Genomic DNA, 17043 nt, shown 5'->3' on the forward strand with positions numbered 1-17043 from the left:
CTATTTGTTGCATTTTGTGTTTATGACAAATTATGCCCATCAAGTTGACATAGATATTTTTATATAGGAGGTATGTGAACCGGAAATTCCAACCGACCCTTTTGTCGAGAGGTTAAATTTAGTTGAATGAGAAAATGAGTATTTGAAAGAAAAATTGAAAAGAATTGAGGGGGAGAAGATGGAATTGGAGTTGCATGTTGCCGATGTCGTCGATGATCACAAGATCAAGATGGAGAAAATGCGCTTGAAGATTAGAAAGATTAGAAAATATGCCATTGATAGTGAGGCTTGGTATCATTATGATGTTGGATCAATCGTTATCTTAGTTGCGATCTTGATCTCATTTGTTGTTGCATTTAAATGCTTTAGCTAGAGAGTTATTTGTTTGTTGCATTTAAGTGTTGTATGAACTTTATATATGTATGAACTTTTATTAATTTGGTCTTTTCGGTGTTGTGTAATGAAGATGAGCCAACAATGGATGTAAAATGACCGATGCTCTCCCGAGTTCATTAATGGCGTGCATACTTTTATGCTTGCGGCTGAGGCAAACAAGAGGGCGGATGGTTTTATGCCTTGTCCATGTGCTGGTTGTAAGAATGATCACAATTACTCTAAGTCAAGAACCATTCACGTCCACCTGTTTGAGTCCGGTTTCATGCCCCACTATAATGTTTGGACCAAGCACGGAGAAAGAGGGGTTATGATGGAAGACAATGAAGAAGAAGAGGACGACAACAACTATCCTTGCCATGGGTTCCCTGAATACGATGATACAAGAATGGGGGAAGAAGCTGAAGAGGAGGCATCAAATGAGCCTGCTGATGATCTAGGTCGGGCCATTGCCGATGCAAAGAGAAACTGCGCAAGTGATTTGGAGAAGAAGTTGCAGCGCATGTTAGAGGATCAGAAGAAATTGTTGTACCCGAATTGCGAAGCTGACAAGAAAAAGTTGGGCACCACACTAAAATTGCTGCAATGGAAGGCAGAGAATGGTTTATCTGACAAGGGATTTGGAAAGTTGCTGGTAATGATAAAGAATATGCTTCCAAAGGACAACGAATTGCCCGAGAGTATGTACGAAGCAAATAAGGCTGTCTGCCCTCTAGGGTTAGAGGTGCAAAAGATACATGCATGCCATAATGACTGCATCCTCTACCACGGTGAGTATGAGGATTTGAATGCTTGCCCGGTATGCGGTGCATTGTGCTATAAGATCAGCCGCGATGACCCTGGTGATGTCGAGGGCGAGCGCCCCAGGAAGATTCCTGCCAAGGTGATGTGGTATGCTCCTATGCTACCACGGTTGAAACGTTTGTTCCAAAACAAAGAGCATGCCAAGGCGATGCGATGGCACAGAGAAGACCGTAAGAAAGACGGAAAGTTGAGAGTACCCGCTGACGGGTCGCAGTGGAGAAAAATCGAGAGAAAGTACAGGAAGGAGTTTGCAGGTGACGCAAGGAACGTATGGTTTGGTCTAAGCGCAGATGGCATTAATCCTTTTGGGGAGCAGAGCAGCAACCATAGCACCTGGCCTGTGACTCTATGTTTGTATAATCTTCCTCCTTGGTTGTGCATGAAGCGGAAGTTCATTATGGTGCCTGTGCTCATCCAAGGCCCTAAGCAACCCGGCAACGACATTGATGTGTACCTAAGGCCATTAGTTGAAGAACTCTTACAAACATGGAATGGAACAGGTGTACGTGTGTGGGATGAGCACGCACAGGAAGAATTTGACCTAAATGCGTTGCTGTTCGTGACGATCAATGATTGGCCCGCTCTCAGTAACCTTTCAGGACAGACAAACAAGGGATACCGCGCATGCACGCACTGTTTGGATGATACCGACAATATATATTTGGATAATTGTAGGAAGAATGTGTACCTGGGACATCGTCGATTTCTTCCGAGCAGGCATCCCGTAAGAAAGAAAGGCAAGCATTTCAAAGGTGAGGCGGATCACCGGACGAATCCTCGCCACCGTACTGGTGCTGATGTACATGATATGGTCAAGGATTTGAAGGTAGTCTTTGGAAAGAGTCCTGGTGGACAAACTGTTCCGAATGACGCTGACGGACGCGCACCCATGTGGAATAAGAAATCTATATTTTGGGACATGCCCTATTGGAAATACCTAGAGGTCCGCTCCGCAATCGACATGATGCATGTGACGAAGAATATTTGCGTGACCCTGCTTGGCTTCTTGGGTGTGTATGGGAAGACAAAAGATACACCTGAGGCATAGGAGGACCAGCAACGTATGCACGGAAAAGATTGCATACATCAGGGTCGTGCCAGCTACGCTCTTACCAAAGAAGAGAAGGAAATCTTCTTTGAATGCCTGCTATGTATTAAGGTACCGTTTGGCTTCTTGTCGAATATAAAGGGAATAATAAATATGGCAGAGAAAAAGTTCTAGGACCTAAAGTCTCATGACTACCACATGATTATGACGCAACTGCTTCCGGTTGCATTGAGGGTGCTTCTACCGGAAAATAATTGATTAGCCATTGTGAAGCTATGTGCATTCCTCAATGCAATCTGTCGGTGTGGAACGACACCTATGGGATCACAAGAATCCCTACTACGGTTGTCGGGGCGCAGGGTTGCGGGAAGAGCAGGATTAGTAACCAGCACGAGGATCATTTACGCAGGTTCGGGCCGCGAGGATGCGTAAAACCCTAGTCCTGCTTTGGTGGGTGTATTTCAGAGAGTTCTTGAGCTCTCGAACTAGATGTGGTCAGTGTGTGGTTCGAAAGAGCCGAATCCTTCTCCAGTATGCCATGGGCCTCCTTTTATAGTCGAAAAGGGCTGCCACAGTGGCACACAGGAGGTGGAAAGGCGCACAGTGCTACGAGCTTATCGCTCATATTACAGGACAAGACGCATTTAATGCGTAGCTTAGGTGTCCCCTGACTTTATCGGGGACGGGGGCGAGGCCCGTCCCGCCCGTCGCCGCTCCTCCTCGCTTCGACACGCGCCCTGGCCAGTGAGGCATGCGATGCCATGTAGGCAGGCAGCTGGGGTGGCACGGTGGTGAAGCCTCCACGAAGATCTGCATGCCGCCATGCAGGCGCTTGACGAGTTGGCCTGGGAGCTGCATGTTGCCACGCAGGTGCCTGCTCAGCTGGTTGAGCTGGCAGTTGCATGCGAACGGCAGTGGAAACTTGGTTGGCGCAGGCCTGGCGGTGTCCTTACTGGCGTCCTTGGTGAGGGCCTTGCCGGGTGGCTCGGCAAGGGTCTTGCCGTGGCGTGCTGTCGTCCTCGGCAAGGACCTTGCCGGGGATCTAGTGGCCTTCCTCAGCAAGGATCTTGCCGAGGGTCGTCGTCTTCTAATCCTCATCTGATCTTGAGTATTCCTTGTCTTCATAAAGATCTGCATGCCACCATAGAGGTGCCTCCCGAGCCCTGGCCCAATGTGGTTGATGGTATTGGGGATGTGGACTCAAGGGTGGCTCGCTCTGTTGGCATTTGGGTGTGCTGCCCCGGCAAGGGTCTTGCCGGAGCTACTGAGGCCGTCCCTTGCAAGGGTCTTGCCGGGGGAAACTACTCCGCCCCTCTGGTCTTTGCGGTCTTGGCCTTGACGTTGCTCTGGTTATCTTGGGCTTCGGTCTTACCTTGGCTCACCTCCCTTGTTCAGCTTGATGTGACCGTGGGCGCGGCTCCGACTGCCCGTGCACAAGGAAAGGGGTACAAAAGTGTGCCCCTCCTTTTGTACACCGACACAATCTCTCATAAGGTAATCGATCCAAAAATCATACCAAGGTTAGAGAATGATTTGGTGCAATGTCTTGTCAGTTTCGAGTTGGTGTTCCCACCATCCTTCTTCAACATCATGACGCACGTCCTATTTCACCTATGCGAAGAGATTAACGTTTTGGGTCCTGTATTTCTACACAATATGTTCCCCTTTGAGAGGTTCATGGGAGTCTTAAATAAATATGTTCATAACCGTGCTAGGCCAGAAGGAAGCATCTCCAAGGGCCATGAAAATGAGGAGGTCATTGAGTTTTGTATTGACTTTATTCCTGACCTTAAGCTGATTGGTGTTCCTGAATCGCGGCATAAGGGCAGACTGGATGGAAAAGGCACGCTAGGAGGGGATCAAATAATATGTATGGACGGACATTCTCTTATTGAAGCACACTACACAGTTCTACAGAATTCCGCCTTGGTGGCTCCGTATATGGACGAACACAAGAATTTTCTACGCTCCAAACACCCGGAGCGGTCCGATGACTGGATTACACGTGAAAAAACGAGGACTTTCGCCGGCTGGTTACAGACACGTACCATGCATGACGCCTCTATTGAATATGACCTGTACTCGCTGTCCCATTGACCATCTTCGAATATAACGACTTTCAAAGGGTACGAGATAAATGGGAATACATTTTACACGATTGCCCAAGATAAGAAGAGCACCAACCAAAACAGTGGTGTCTGCTTTGATGCAGCAACCAAGACGGGAAAGGAAACATATTATGGTTACATAGAGGACATATGGGAGCTTGACTATGGACATGGTTTGAAGGTCCCTTTGTTTCGATGCAAATGGGTCAATATGACACGAGGCGGGGTAACGGAAGACCCACAGTACGGAATGACAACAGTGGATATCAAGAATCTTGCGTATGCAGACGAACCATTCGTCCTAGCCAATGATGTGGCACAAGTTTTCTATGTGAAGGACATGTCTACCAAGCCGAGAAAAAGAAAAGATAAGGAAGCGAATGCATCATACGATGAGCCAAAGCGCCACATAGTTCTTTCTGGGAAGAGAAACATCGTGGGAGTGGATGACAAGATAGACATGTCAAAAGATTATGAAAAGTTTGATGCAATTGCTCCATTCACAGTGAATATTGACCCAAGCATCCAGTTAAATGATGAAGATTTTCCATGGTTACGGCGCAAAGGGACACACGCGAAGAAAAAGTTTCACACCCAAAGATCTGGGATGTGATCGGCTTCACTATCATCACTTTCTTCTGTGTTTCACACCTAGGAGGGAATCTCTGTAATAATTAGGGTAGTTACGTGTTTTGGCATTTGAAACGCGAAGAAATTTTATGTGCAAACAAATTCTTTCATGAATTTACTGATTTTTTTAGCTAAATGACCCTGAAATTGAAAAGCACTTCAAATGAACTCAGAAAAGGTTGAAAGTTGGCATGGTATCATAATTTCACCCACATAGCATGTGCAAAAAAGTAGAGGGGGTTACGACAAAAACTGGATGCACTTTGTGTACAAAATGGACAATCTCTTTCGAAGTATCAGGGTTTCGAACAAAAACTCATCTGTTACAAAGGCATTTCATTTTTTAAATAACCTAAGCATTACCAAATTCAATATAATGATAAAACACACTAATATTAAACATAAGAAAAAAGAATCACTGAAAAATCTATTTTCATAGTTAAGTTATTCACAAACTAGTGATTCACACAAATTTCAAATAATTCAAAATTTAAACTATTCAAGTTTGAAAACTACCTACACTAACAGAAAGTTTGTAATTTTTTGTACCTAAAGAAAAAAATATCACAAAGAAACTCTAAATACAGCAAAGAACAACTCAAAAATAAATAAAACAAAAATAAATAAAGCAAGAAAATAAAAAGCCCGCCTACTGCGCCACAACAACCTGCATACGACTAGAAACCCAACCTATTATTGGGCCAGGACGTAGGCCCGCAAAGGCCCAGTAGGGCCATAGGGCAGCACAGAACAGGTAGGCCCAGTAGGCCTGCTTTGGAGAGGAGCTCGAGAGAGCTACCGCACTAGGGCTTATAAACCAGTGCGGACGCCCCTCAGCTAGCGAGGTGGGACTAAACTTGTCGCACCGCACCTGCGCCAGCGCACGCCCTTTAGTACCGGGTCATGGCTCCAACCGGTACTAAAGGGTGGGTCTTTAGTACCGGTTGGAGCCACCACCCGGTACTAAAGGGGGGCGCTTCCCGCCGCTTGGCCTGGCCAAAATTGACCTTTAGTACCGGTTGGTGGCTCCAACCGGTACTAAAGGCACATCCTATATAAGAAAACACTTAAAAAATTCAGTTTCTTATCTGCTTGTTCTCCTCTGCCCCGTCGTCCGCCGCCCCCCGTCGCCGCCCCCGTCGCTACCCCTCGTCGCCGCCCCCGTCGCCGCCCCGTCCCCGTCGTCACCGCGGCGGCCGTCCCCGTCGTCCCCGTCGCCGCGCCCCGCCCCGTCCCCGTCGTCGCCGCCCCCCGTCGCCTCGCCTCGCCGGTGAGCTCCTGCCCTGGCCGCCATGTCCACACACACACATTGTTTTTTAGTTTTTTAGTTGTAAATTTTGGTTATAGAAATTTTTCTGTTTTTAGTTATAGAAATATTAGAAATGTTATAGAAATGTTAGTTATATAGAAATGTTATAAATTTTTCTGTTTTTTAGTTCTAGAAATGTTAGCAATTTTTCTGTTTTTTAGTTATAGAAATATTAGAAATATTATAGAAATGTTAATTATATAGAAATATTAGAATTAGTTTTAGCTAGATGAATTAGAATAATGTCAAATTGTTAGACGATGATCAATGTTTTTTTAGTTTCTTATAATTTTAGTTATAGAAAAAGTTAGAATTTGCATATAGAATTTTAGTTATCACAATCCAATCATTTAAAAAATGTTACTTTTTGCGGGCATATAGTATTTGTTCTCGACGATGCCCGGCCTGCATCCTCGCCGTCGACCCGTTCGCGACGACGTCCGACTGACCCATGTCCAGGACTCGGCTTCGCCGGGCTAGCGCTGGGAGGTTCTACCTGCAGGGGCGTGCCGCTTGGTGAGGAACCCGGCCTTGGGTCCCGTCGTCGACCCTGATCTCCTTTAGTGGCGTTCGCATGGGCCACTTTTGGTGTAGAGGGAGCCGACCCCGCCGGAGGTGGTGCGTCATCGTGTCAGGGAGGAGGACGAGCATGTTCTCCAATACTTGGCAGGTTGTTTGGGCAGATGACTGGAGATATGATCCTGTGATGGTGTCCACCGCCCCCGCCCCAGGAACCGCGAGTGCCCAAGATTCTTCTGTAGTATTCGATCTTTATTAGCTACCTAGCCAGTGATGTATTCGAGATTATATATATTAGTAGAGACGATGTATTCGTGATTATACATTATTCGAGACGATATATTCGAGATTATATATTATTCGAGACGATGTATTCGAGATTATATATTATTTGAGACGATGCATATTATGTACTATATGATTCAGTTTTTCCTTATTGATTGCATCCATGCATTGTAATTTGAATACTAAATTGTTTTATATTTCTTCTGGATTAGTTAAAAAAAAGCTATGGCAGACAATACCGGCAGAGAGGGAGAAGGGGCCCTGTTCGAGATCATACGCAACCCTCGCAGGCCAGATGATCTGAATGAAGCAGATGACGACTCCCAATATCTGAACAATACCGGGGAGGGTGATGATAAGATATTCGATCTCGACGACCAAGCCGATGAAGTCATGAACTATGATTATGATTATGATTACGATGACGCAGACAATGTTGATCTTGAAATAACAAAGACTACCAGCAAGGTATATTTATATAAGCATGCATCTGGTGATCATCACATGTTTTTTTATTTGAAGATATATTAACAAATCAATCTTTCTTCTTTCAGCCCTCCCGATCAAGCAAATCTGCTTCTACAGACAGTAGGACAAAGCGAGGCCCGGGCAAAAAGTTGAAGGAGGGTGTAATGTACAACATCGATTCCATCAAAGCTAATGGCGAACACCTCACGCCTAAGAACATTGCGAACAAGTTCGTTCGTCAGTGCGGAGTTCTTGTGAAGGACCAACTCCCGATCTCCATTCAAGAATGGAAAGAGCCAAAAAATAAATGCCTAGATGTTACTTGGGTCGACGACAGAGCAAAAAAAACGCTTTGGGAATCTCTGATGGAACATTTCACCCTACCAGTTCATTTCACTGATGCAGATGTGCAGAAAGTTAAGGACGCTGCTCTTAGCAAGATGGCGATTACATTCAACACCCACAAGAAAACTGTATGCGACAACCACGTTGCTACATAAAGGAAGACTCCAGAATTCAAGGGAACACTAGAGAAGCAAAGAGAACACTGGCCCGCTTTCGTGAAATTCAAGGAATTAGAATTATCTAAGGAACGGTCGAGAAAAAACAAGGCCAATGCCGCAAAAAAGACGCAGTTCCATAGGCTGGGGCCAGGTGGCTACGCGGTGGCAATGCCTAAGTGGGATAAGTCTGAGCAAGAGATGCTGGATGCAGGGGTCACTCCAGTTACTAGGAGCTGGCCCCCAGGTGCAGAACTTGGTTCTATGCGCATGGGGGGGCGTTGGACCTGAAGACAGGCCTGGTATCGAAGAAGGCAAGTCTAAAAGGAGCCGAAGAGAAGTTACTTCAAGCAATAGAAGATGCTCGAACGGGGGTGTTCACCCCAAACAAAGAGAACGATGAGCTTACGCGCGCCCTGGGAAATCCTGAACACCCGAGAAGAACACGAGGCAAGGGCGTTATTCCCTGGTATGAGGGCTTTTCGGATTGAAAAGACGACTACAGAAGCCGTGCAAGAAGGAAGATGGAGGAGGAGAAGAAGAGGAAGCTGGAGGAGGAGCAGAGGAAGCAGGAAGCAGAATGCCTTCAAGGCCTAGAATTAGCGCACGTGGACTTGGCACTCAAAATCCAGCGGCAGCAGCAGCAGATCGACTCACTTAGCCAAGAAAGGGGGTCTCAGCAGCGGCAGAAGCTAGCGGATGATCCAACATTGGATAGCACCGTCCTATCCATGCCGAGAAGCAGCGTGGGTTCCACCCCGGGCGACGCGCTGCTGGATAGATACCCTGTGGATGACATCATGGAGAACACTAACTGTAAGCTAGACTTCAAAATGAAGAACATATCCATGAAGGTGGCGGACGCCGTTGCTTCTATAAATCCCCCCGAAGCAACCTTCCATTGCAATCCGATTCCAGTGGGCTATGGTCGTGTCTTGGTTGATGAGGTGGTGGACCAATATTCGGTGCTAGAGCTTGACATTCCTGGAGGTGACGACGAGCACACACTGGGAGAGGCCATACATCGTATCATCCTATGGAGAAAGGATTGCATCATCTTTCGAAGGCCACGGACACCGTGTCAGCCGACTCCTCCTCGAAGTCCGCCACCGAGTCAGCAGACTCCCGCTCCTCCAAGTCCATGAACGCATGAGCCGACTCCTCCTCAAAGTCTGCCACTGTGTCAGCAGACTCCGGCTCCTCCAAGTCCACGAATGCGTGAGCCGACACCTCCTCGAAGTCCGCCACCGTGTCGGCAGACTCCCGCTCCTCCAAGTCCACCAATGCATGAGCAGACTCCTGCTCCAACTCAGCCACATCAGCCATCTCCACCGCCTCAGCAATCGCGGAAAAGAGCCGCCGTAACTATGGTGCGTAGCGGTACGAGTTGAGGTAGTACAGGAGGTACAAGCGGAGGCAAGCGATATAATATGGTGCAAGCCTCGCTCCTCTTCCTCAGAGGCCTTACGACATGATCATGGAGCAAAACACAGCCATAGTGCAGGCCCAACTGGACGCCCATTTTGGATCGAAACCGGCACCGCCGCCAAGGGAGAAAGTGCCTGAGGAAATGTTTGACCACTTCATTCGTATGGCTAGACCACCAGCTCCCAAGCATGTTGACTCAGACTATGCGCGCCAAATCAAGAAGGCACATCAAGCACGACTACAGAAGCAAGCGAGCTTGAGCTCGAGCCAACAAGCAGCTGGCAAAAAATGCGGGAAAACCGTTCCCCAGCTGGGAGAACATGCGGCGCAATCGATCCCCCCGCTTGTTGTGCCAACAACACATGAGAGTACGCGCTCCCTATATTATTGTGGGCAAACCGTTCCCCAGCTGGACAATCTAGTAATAACCGAGGAGCATATAAGCCAGGCTAAAATGCTCAGTATCAGTGTTGGACAACTCCTCGAGATCGAGCCCATGTCTCCGCTTAGAGAGGAGGAAATAAAACGGAAATATGTCCAGGGCCAACCTTTGGTCGAGCCCGAAGAGGTCAAGAAACTCCCAACGAGAATGTATGAATTACATGAGTGGTACATGAACATTACCAAGAGTTCCAATCGAGAGTCCCTCATGGTGAAAGTCAAGGAAGAGCATTACTTCCATTGGGTTCAATCAAGATGCACTTGACAAATCTCTCGTCATTTGCTATTGTCTGTAAGTGATTTCTTTTTGTAATTTAATTAAGTCTCAAGCTAGATTTAGTGCTCATTGATCGATCATTACCTGTAATTATTCTCACTATATTCTTTTCTGTGGTATTATGCAGGATGAAGATCTATGAAATGAAAAAAGCTAGACGCTATGACATTGGGTTCATTGACCCAAATACCGTTAATGAATACACATGGAAATTGGAATGGTATAAACAAGATATAGAGAATAAAATGCTAGAGTTCTTGAAGCGCCTCAATCCCAATGAATATATACTACTTCCTTACAACTTCCTGTGAGTCACACTGTCTTGTACTACACATTATGTTTTTGCTTACTAGCTAGCTAGATGTTAATAATTAAGTGTATAGGGTGTAGGTTAGTTGATTAGTGTTATGCTAATGCCCGCTTAATTAAGACATGCAAACGTGTGCGCATGCAGTTACCACTGGATCTTGTTAGACATTAAAGTCGAAGAAGGAAAAGTTGAAGTACTGGACTCACTACTTAAAAAAGAAAGTGACTACACCATCTTGAAGGGGATAGTCAACAGGTAATTTCAATCATTATTAACTATATCTCGGCCTATTTAGTTTGTCATTTCCTGATATGAACTATTCAATAACCCCCTTTATTAATTTTCTTTGCTGGCGGGCTGGGCTTGGACAAAGTTCATCAAGGTGACTCCAGGAAAATGGGCAGAAAAGCTGTTTTGGTATCGACCCAAGGTAAGTAATTAAGTAGTACTAGCTAGCTACCATCTCTTTAATTCTTGTTTCAATACCATTAATTAATTATCATGCTTGATTAATTATTACCTAATTAAATTCAATTCTTGTAAGGCCCTCAAGCAGGCGCCGGGGACTGATGTGTGTGCATTCTACGTTTGCGAGAACATTCGTATGATGGCGTCCGAAAGGAGCAAATCCGATAGACAGCAATGGGTACGTTTAACAGAACACTATTCACAATTTTTACATGATTATCGATATCTAGTCACACAACTAATACACATGCATGCATATTGATCTCCTTAACAGTTCAAAGACGTGCGGGAGAGGCTCCTACCAACGGAGTGCATACGAGCACTTCAAGAGGAAATAGCGGGATTTTTGCTCGACCAGGTCATAAATCCCAAAGGAGAATAATATTACCCGCTACCGCCCCCATGAACCACTCCCAATTGTCATCGTGCTCTGAAGGCACCAAGGCAACATGTAGGAGAAATTGTATATATATATATGCATGTGTACGTGTGAATAATGGTGATTGTGAGACATTCGATTAACTATTCTGATAACACTTCTGCATTGCATGCTCAACAGAAGCGAACTACATCTTCTTTACGTCGTGCACTTCAATGCTACACGGGAGAACTGCTTCATTTTCTGGTGGTCTGCCCACGTATTCTGTGTGGAATCGGGTGTTGCGAGATGATTTAATTTGTTTATGGATGTCAGTTGACCTTTATTATTTGTAATTTACTGGAAAAACGACTAAAATCTTGGTAAATCGAGGGATTTGGCGGGCGAGTTTTTCTTTGTTCGTTCGTGTTCGTGTCGGAATCGACTCTTTGGCGCTCAGATGTTGTTTGTTTGTCGTAATTGTTTGATATCGTTCATTTAATTGCACCTTTTTCTCTAGAAATTGTGTAATTTTTAGGAGTTAGTTTCCAGTTCCTGCGAATTTGGTTGTGTGGGCGAGTGAGCTACGTCCGCTCCTCTGTTCTTGTTGATTTTCTGGATTTTGCGCCTTGATGTGTTTTTGAATCTTGTAATTACTGTCGCTGTTGGTTTTAATTCATTGTATTGCGGGTATAATTCTCATTCTTTGATTTGCAATTTTTAAATAAAAGCTGATGCTGTTCGCCCAGTTTGCTGTGTGTTCGATGTAGTTTTTTGCGGGGTATTTTTCGATAGTTTAGTTGTTGGACAATTGTTAGGCGAGTTATGTAAGTGCGATTGAATTGGCACCTCTGTTAGTCTACGACATATCTGTATTTCTACTGTTTTAATTTTATTGTTGTTGTTCTGGCATACGCTGTAGTGCACTGCATTTTCGTTAGCAGTGTACTTTGTTTTAGCTGTATTACAGTGGTCATGGTAGCTTATGAGATTTCTCTTTTCTTAAACTGCATTTTGTGTTTTAGATGACTGCATAATATGTACTTTCGTACTGCATTAGCAGTATGGTTAATCTTCTATTGTGCTATTAGAATAGATGGTCCATTATATACTTTTGTTAGCTGAATTGTTATTATGACAATTTTTTTGAACTGAATACTATGATAATTCTTTTAAACAACATATGTTAACTGCAAAGTTTCGACCATTCGCATTGCATTGTTACTGTTCAAATGACTGCTTTTTTATATTTAGGACCAACTATGTGTTTGAGAGAACTGCGTTACTGCCAGCAACAACTTGTCTAAAAATGGGTGATAAAATGATGCAGATGAGGTAGCATAGTTTAAATAGGCACCGTTCAAAGTGTCTGGTGGACATAATTTTAAAAGCATACAGCATTAGCAAAGCATTAGAAATACGCCAACGATGGCTTGCTTCATATTTTAGACTGCCTACAGTGCAAATATTGTGAACTTCAGGGAGTCTTCTTCTTTGTAGAAAACAGCATGGCCACTTCTCCGACCTCAAAGCCATTCTGGGAGACAAATTCTTTGCAACCAGTAGTTATGTTGATGCATTCTTCAGAGTCGATGTGGTAGTCAGCTTGCATGTCTCCATACCCATTCTTGTGTACTGTCTCCAAAGTAACCTTCCCTGAACTCGGAGTAGGAAATTTTACTGTGGATGGCAGTTTCTGCATTTTGGAAAGGATGGAAAAAGAATGTTTATAAGTAAATAACAATGTATGAACATATATATACCCATTCTTTATACTTAGGATGATCTGTTTTATGTTGAGTTAAATATGTACATATATACGACTACTATTTTTTTATAAAGTAGTTGCAATGTATGAACAAACTTATATACGGAATTGACCTCTAGTTTTACTAGGATATATATTACAGTGTAACATGTTTGTACTGCAAGGTCATTTACAGTATACTTCGCTAGCATGTTAAGAGAACTGCAATACTGATCTACTGACCCTCTTTTTTGTTCGTGTGTTGTGGTACTGAAGAAAAATAGGTGGAAGCATCTAGTCTTAATAGCTAACAAATCTGAACAACAATACAAATTATGTTTTGTATTTTGTTGACACTACTGAATAAATTGATTGAAATATATATTCAGATGTGGATTTGCAGGTAGATTATGTCCAAAATTGTGAGGGGAAAAACATACCCAACTTTCCTGTAGATCTGCGGTTGTGAGGCGATGAAGAAATGGCGGCTGAAACCCCCTGTTGGGTAACATCATGCACCCGAGCATGCTGCGCCACTTGGTGTTGGTGAGCTCTAGACCTTCTGCGTACACGCATGTGTCCACTACCTTCGCCATCCTTGCCAAAAACCCGCACTTACAGTCCATGGCAGGTTCAATGGAATTCCAGAGAAGAGCTGGGGATGGGATGAACCCTAGATCTACGATTTGAAGAAAAAGAGGAACGGGGGAGGAGTTGTGTTAGTCTGGAGCATGAATGGATACGTTTTTATGCAACCAATTGACCAACGGAAGTAATAAATGTTTGTGGTTGGTGTTAGGTGGCGGATTGGTTCTGATTCAATGTCCGCGAATGCATTTGAGTAGTAAGAGGACTGCTTACTTGAAAATAGCGAACTGCATTGTCATATCAAGACGAACCGCAGAACGTGTGGTTGGGCCTGTGTTTTTGTATGGTACATGGGATTTTTTTAAATTTTTTTTTAGTGGCCACTCTTTTTGTGTGTTGGGCCTGTGTTCGGGGAGTGAAGACGCATTGGGCCCAAGTCGGCCTGTGAGCACGGCTTGTTCCCGGTGCGTTGTGTGCGGCCTAATGTTTAGTCCCACCTCGCTCGCGGAAGGCGCGCCCGACCTGTTTATAAGCGCTGGTGAGGCAGCCGTGTCGAACTCCTTTGGTTACTTATTTGGGCGCTTATACACGGCGCTCGCTGTTGTATGCTCTCTGACTTGTGGGCCCATGTGCGCCCGGCCCCACACATCGTGGCTCAAAATGACTCGCCTGCTGTGGGCGCAGACCTACTACGAGACTGGCTGGGGCCGGCTGCACCTGGGTGGTCAATATTTTTTCTATTGTTTTTTTAATGTAAGGGTGTGCATTGCTTTGTAAACCATATGTGCACTGCACTGATCAGAGTTCTGTACTGCATGCGCACGCATTCCGTACAACATGTACAATTCTCATTTTTTGTTTTCATGTTTTTGCTCTTATGTAATATTTTTTCCAATGTAGTGTAGTGCACTACTTAGTAAGCATACTTGTACTACATTCATTATGTTCCTGTACTGCACTTTCATATATTTTCGCACTACATTTTTTTTACAATGTTAGGGCGTGCACTACTTAGCAAACAATCCTTGCACTGCACTGATCGGGGTTCTGTACTACATGTGCACGCAGTCTGTGCTACATGCGCAGTTCTCCTTTTTTTGTTTTCATGTTTTTGCTCTTATGCAATCTTTTTTCAAATGTAGGGAAATGCACTGCTTAGTAAACATAACCCGTACTACATTGATTACGTTTGTGTACTACATTGATTACGTTTGTGTACTACACGTTCATATATTTTTGCACTACATATACAGATCACATTTTTCTTTTTGTTTTTTTCTCTTATCTATTCGTTTTTCCAAATTTATGGGCGTGCACTGCTTTGTTGGGTATGTGTAAACTTCATTTGAACAGAGTTTGTACTGCATGGTTACACAACTTGCACTGCATGCATCATATTTTTGCAGACTGCTCGAATCTAATGATACATGAGGAAACAACAGAAAACAAATTATCACAGAAAACATAATCAAAGTTCACATCATTACAAGCGATTCTGCATGGCTAGCAAACTAAGTTCAGCAAAATCAAATGATCACAAGCAAACTAACGATACATAAGCAGACAACATAAAGAAAATTTGATGATAATTCTAAAACGATGCTGGCATTGTTGGCTCTTTGGCCGACACCATCTTCTTCTTCACTAGTCAGCGTCTCCCCATCCCCAGCTGCTTCGGGCGCGCTTCTTGGGGGGCTCCTCCTTCTCAAGCTTTGCACGGTGAAGCCCATCCTGGGTGAGGGTGATGCAGTTCCATATCTCGTACACTGCGTAGGCGTCCTTTGCCGCATACTCGATGTGCCTTGTCGGTGTCAAAACCGGTGGATCTCGGGTAGGGGGTCCCGAACTGTGCGTCTAGGCCGGATGGTAACAGGAGGCAAGGGACATGAAGTTTTACCCAGGTTCGGGCCCTCTCGATGGAGGTAAAACCCTATGTCCTGCTTGATTAATATTGATGATATGGGTAGTACAAGAGTAGATCTACCACGAGATCAGAGAGGCTAAACCCTAGAAGCTAGCCTATGGTATGATTGTTGTTGTGTATGTTGTCCTACGGACTAAAACCCTCCGGTTTATATAGACACCGGAGAGGGTTAGGGTTACACAAAGTCGGTTACAATGGTAGGGGATCTGCATATCCGTATTGCCAAGCTTGCCTTCCACGCCAAGGAAAGTCCCCTACGGACACGGGACGAAGTCTTCAATCTTGTATCTTCATAGTCCAAGAGTCCGGCTAAAGGTATAGTCCGGCTATCCGAACACCCCCTAATCCAGGACTCCCTCATGCCTCATGGAGTGTGAAGGGATCATCGGCGTGAGATATTGATAGAATCAAAAACAGGGATGAAGTGTGTGGCTGCGCAATCGATAAAGAGTGCCATCGAATTTGTGTTTTCCCATGTCAAAGATACAGGGCAGCTGGCCTACTGGAATTTGAGAGGGCAGAGGTGCAATTTTTCTTTGTGGCATGGATACCTACCTACAACGTTCGACTATCGGTGTGTGTGGGGGGGGGGAGGGGGCAGAGACCTAACTATAGAGAGGTAGATCGACTAGTATATGTGTGGAGAAGGAGAGAGGCCTAGCTATGTATAGAGGGAGATCGATCGGCATCCATGGATATGTGTAGCAGAGGAATAAGGTTGGGAGAAAGATAAAGGTAGAGTGTCGGAGGGTTGGTGGTGGAGTGGCGTCTCACAAATGGTGGGAGAGGCCTGCTAGACAAACGGAGGGTACGAGTGCAATATCAATAAGAGAGGGCCGGGGATGTCTGTCTATCAATGCACGTACGTGTGAGAGACGGGTCGGGAGGTATGCAAGGATGATGAGGGCAGACTATATGGTTGTGGTAAGCATACATAACTACATAGGAAGATCAACCGTCATATGTCCGTGAAAGGGAGAGACATAACTAGTGAGGTAAGTCTATCGATGCGTGGGGAAAATGAATTATAGTCGACCTGGCTATATGTAGGGAGATCGGCACGTATACATGCTTGCATGTGTTGGAAGCAAATAAGGTCCGGACAGACAGACAGGGGGAGAGGGGTGCGGCTAGGAGGTGGTGCGAGAGGCCTACCATGTCGAGGGGGGGGGGAGTGTACGAGTACACTTGTGCGCGTCGGTCCTAAACAAACGGTTTTTAACCCCTTTCCGCGACGGTATTTGGAACCATCACCAAGTGAGTGTGTGCGATAGGGTGTCCTTCCCACACGACCCACAAATCGTTGGGGATAGGCCCTCCTGGGACCCAGGCTAGGGCCGTGTGCGATCAGGCGAGGCATCGAAACCCAATCATTTCCGTAGATATGTACATCCCGCACGGTAATCCAAGAAAATCATTTCCGTAGGTATGTACAACC

This window comes from Triticum urartu, chromosome 1 (genome assembly GCF_003073215.2).
Source record: "Triticum urartu cultivar G1812 chromosome 1, Tu2.1, whole genome shotgun sequence".
Lineage (NCBI taxonomy): Eukaryota > Viridiplantae > Streptophyta > Magnoliopsida > Poales > Poaceae > Triticum > Triticum urartu.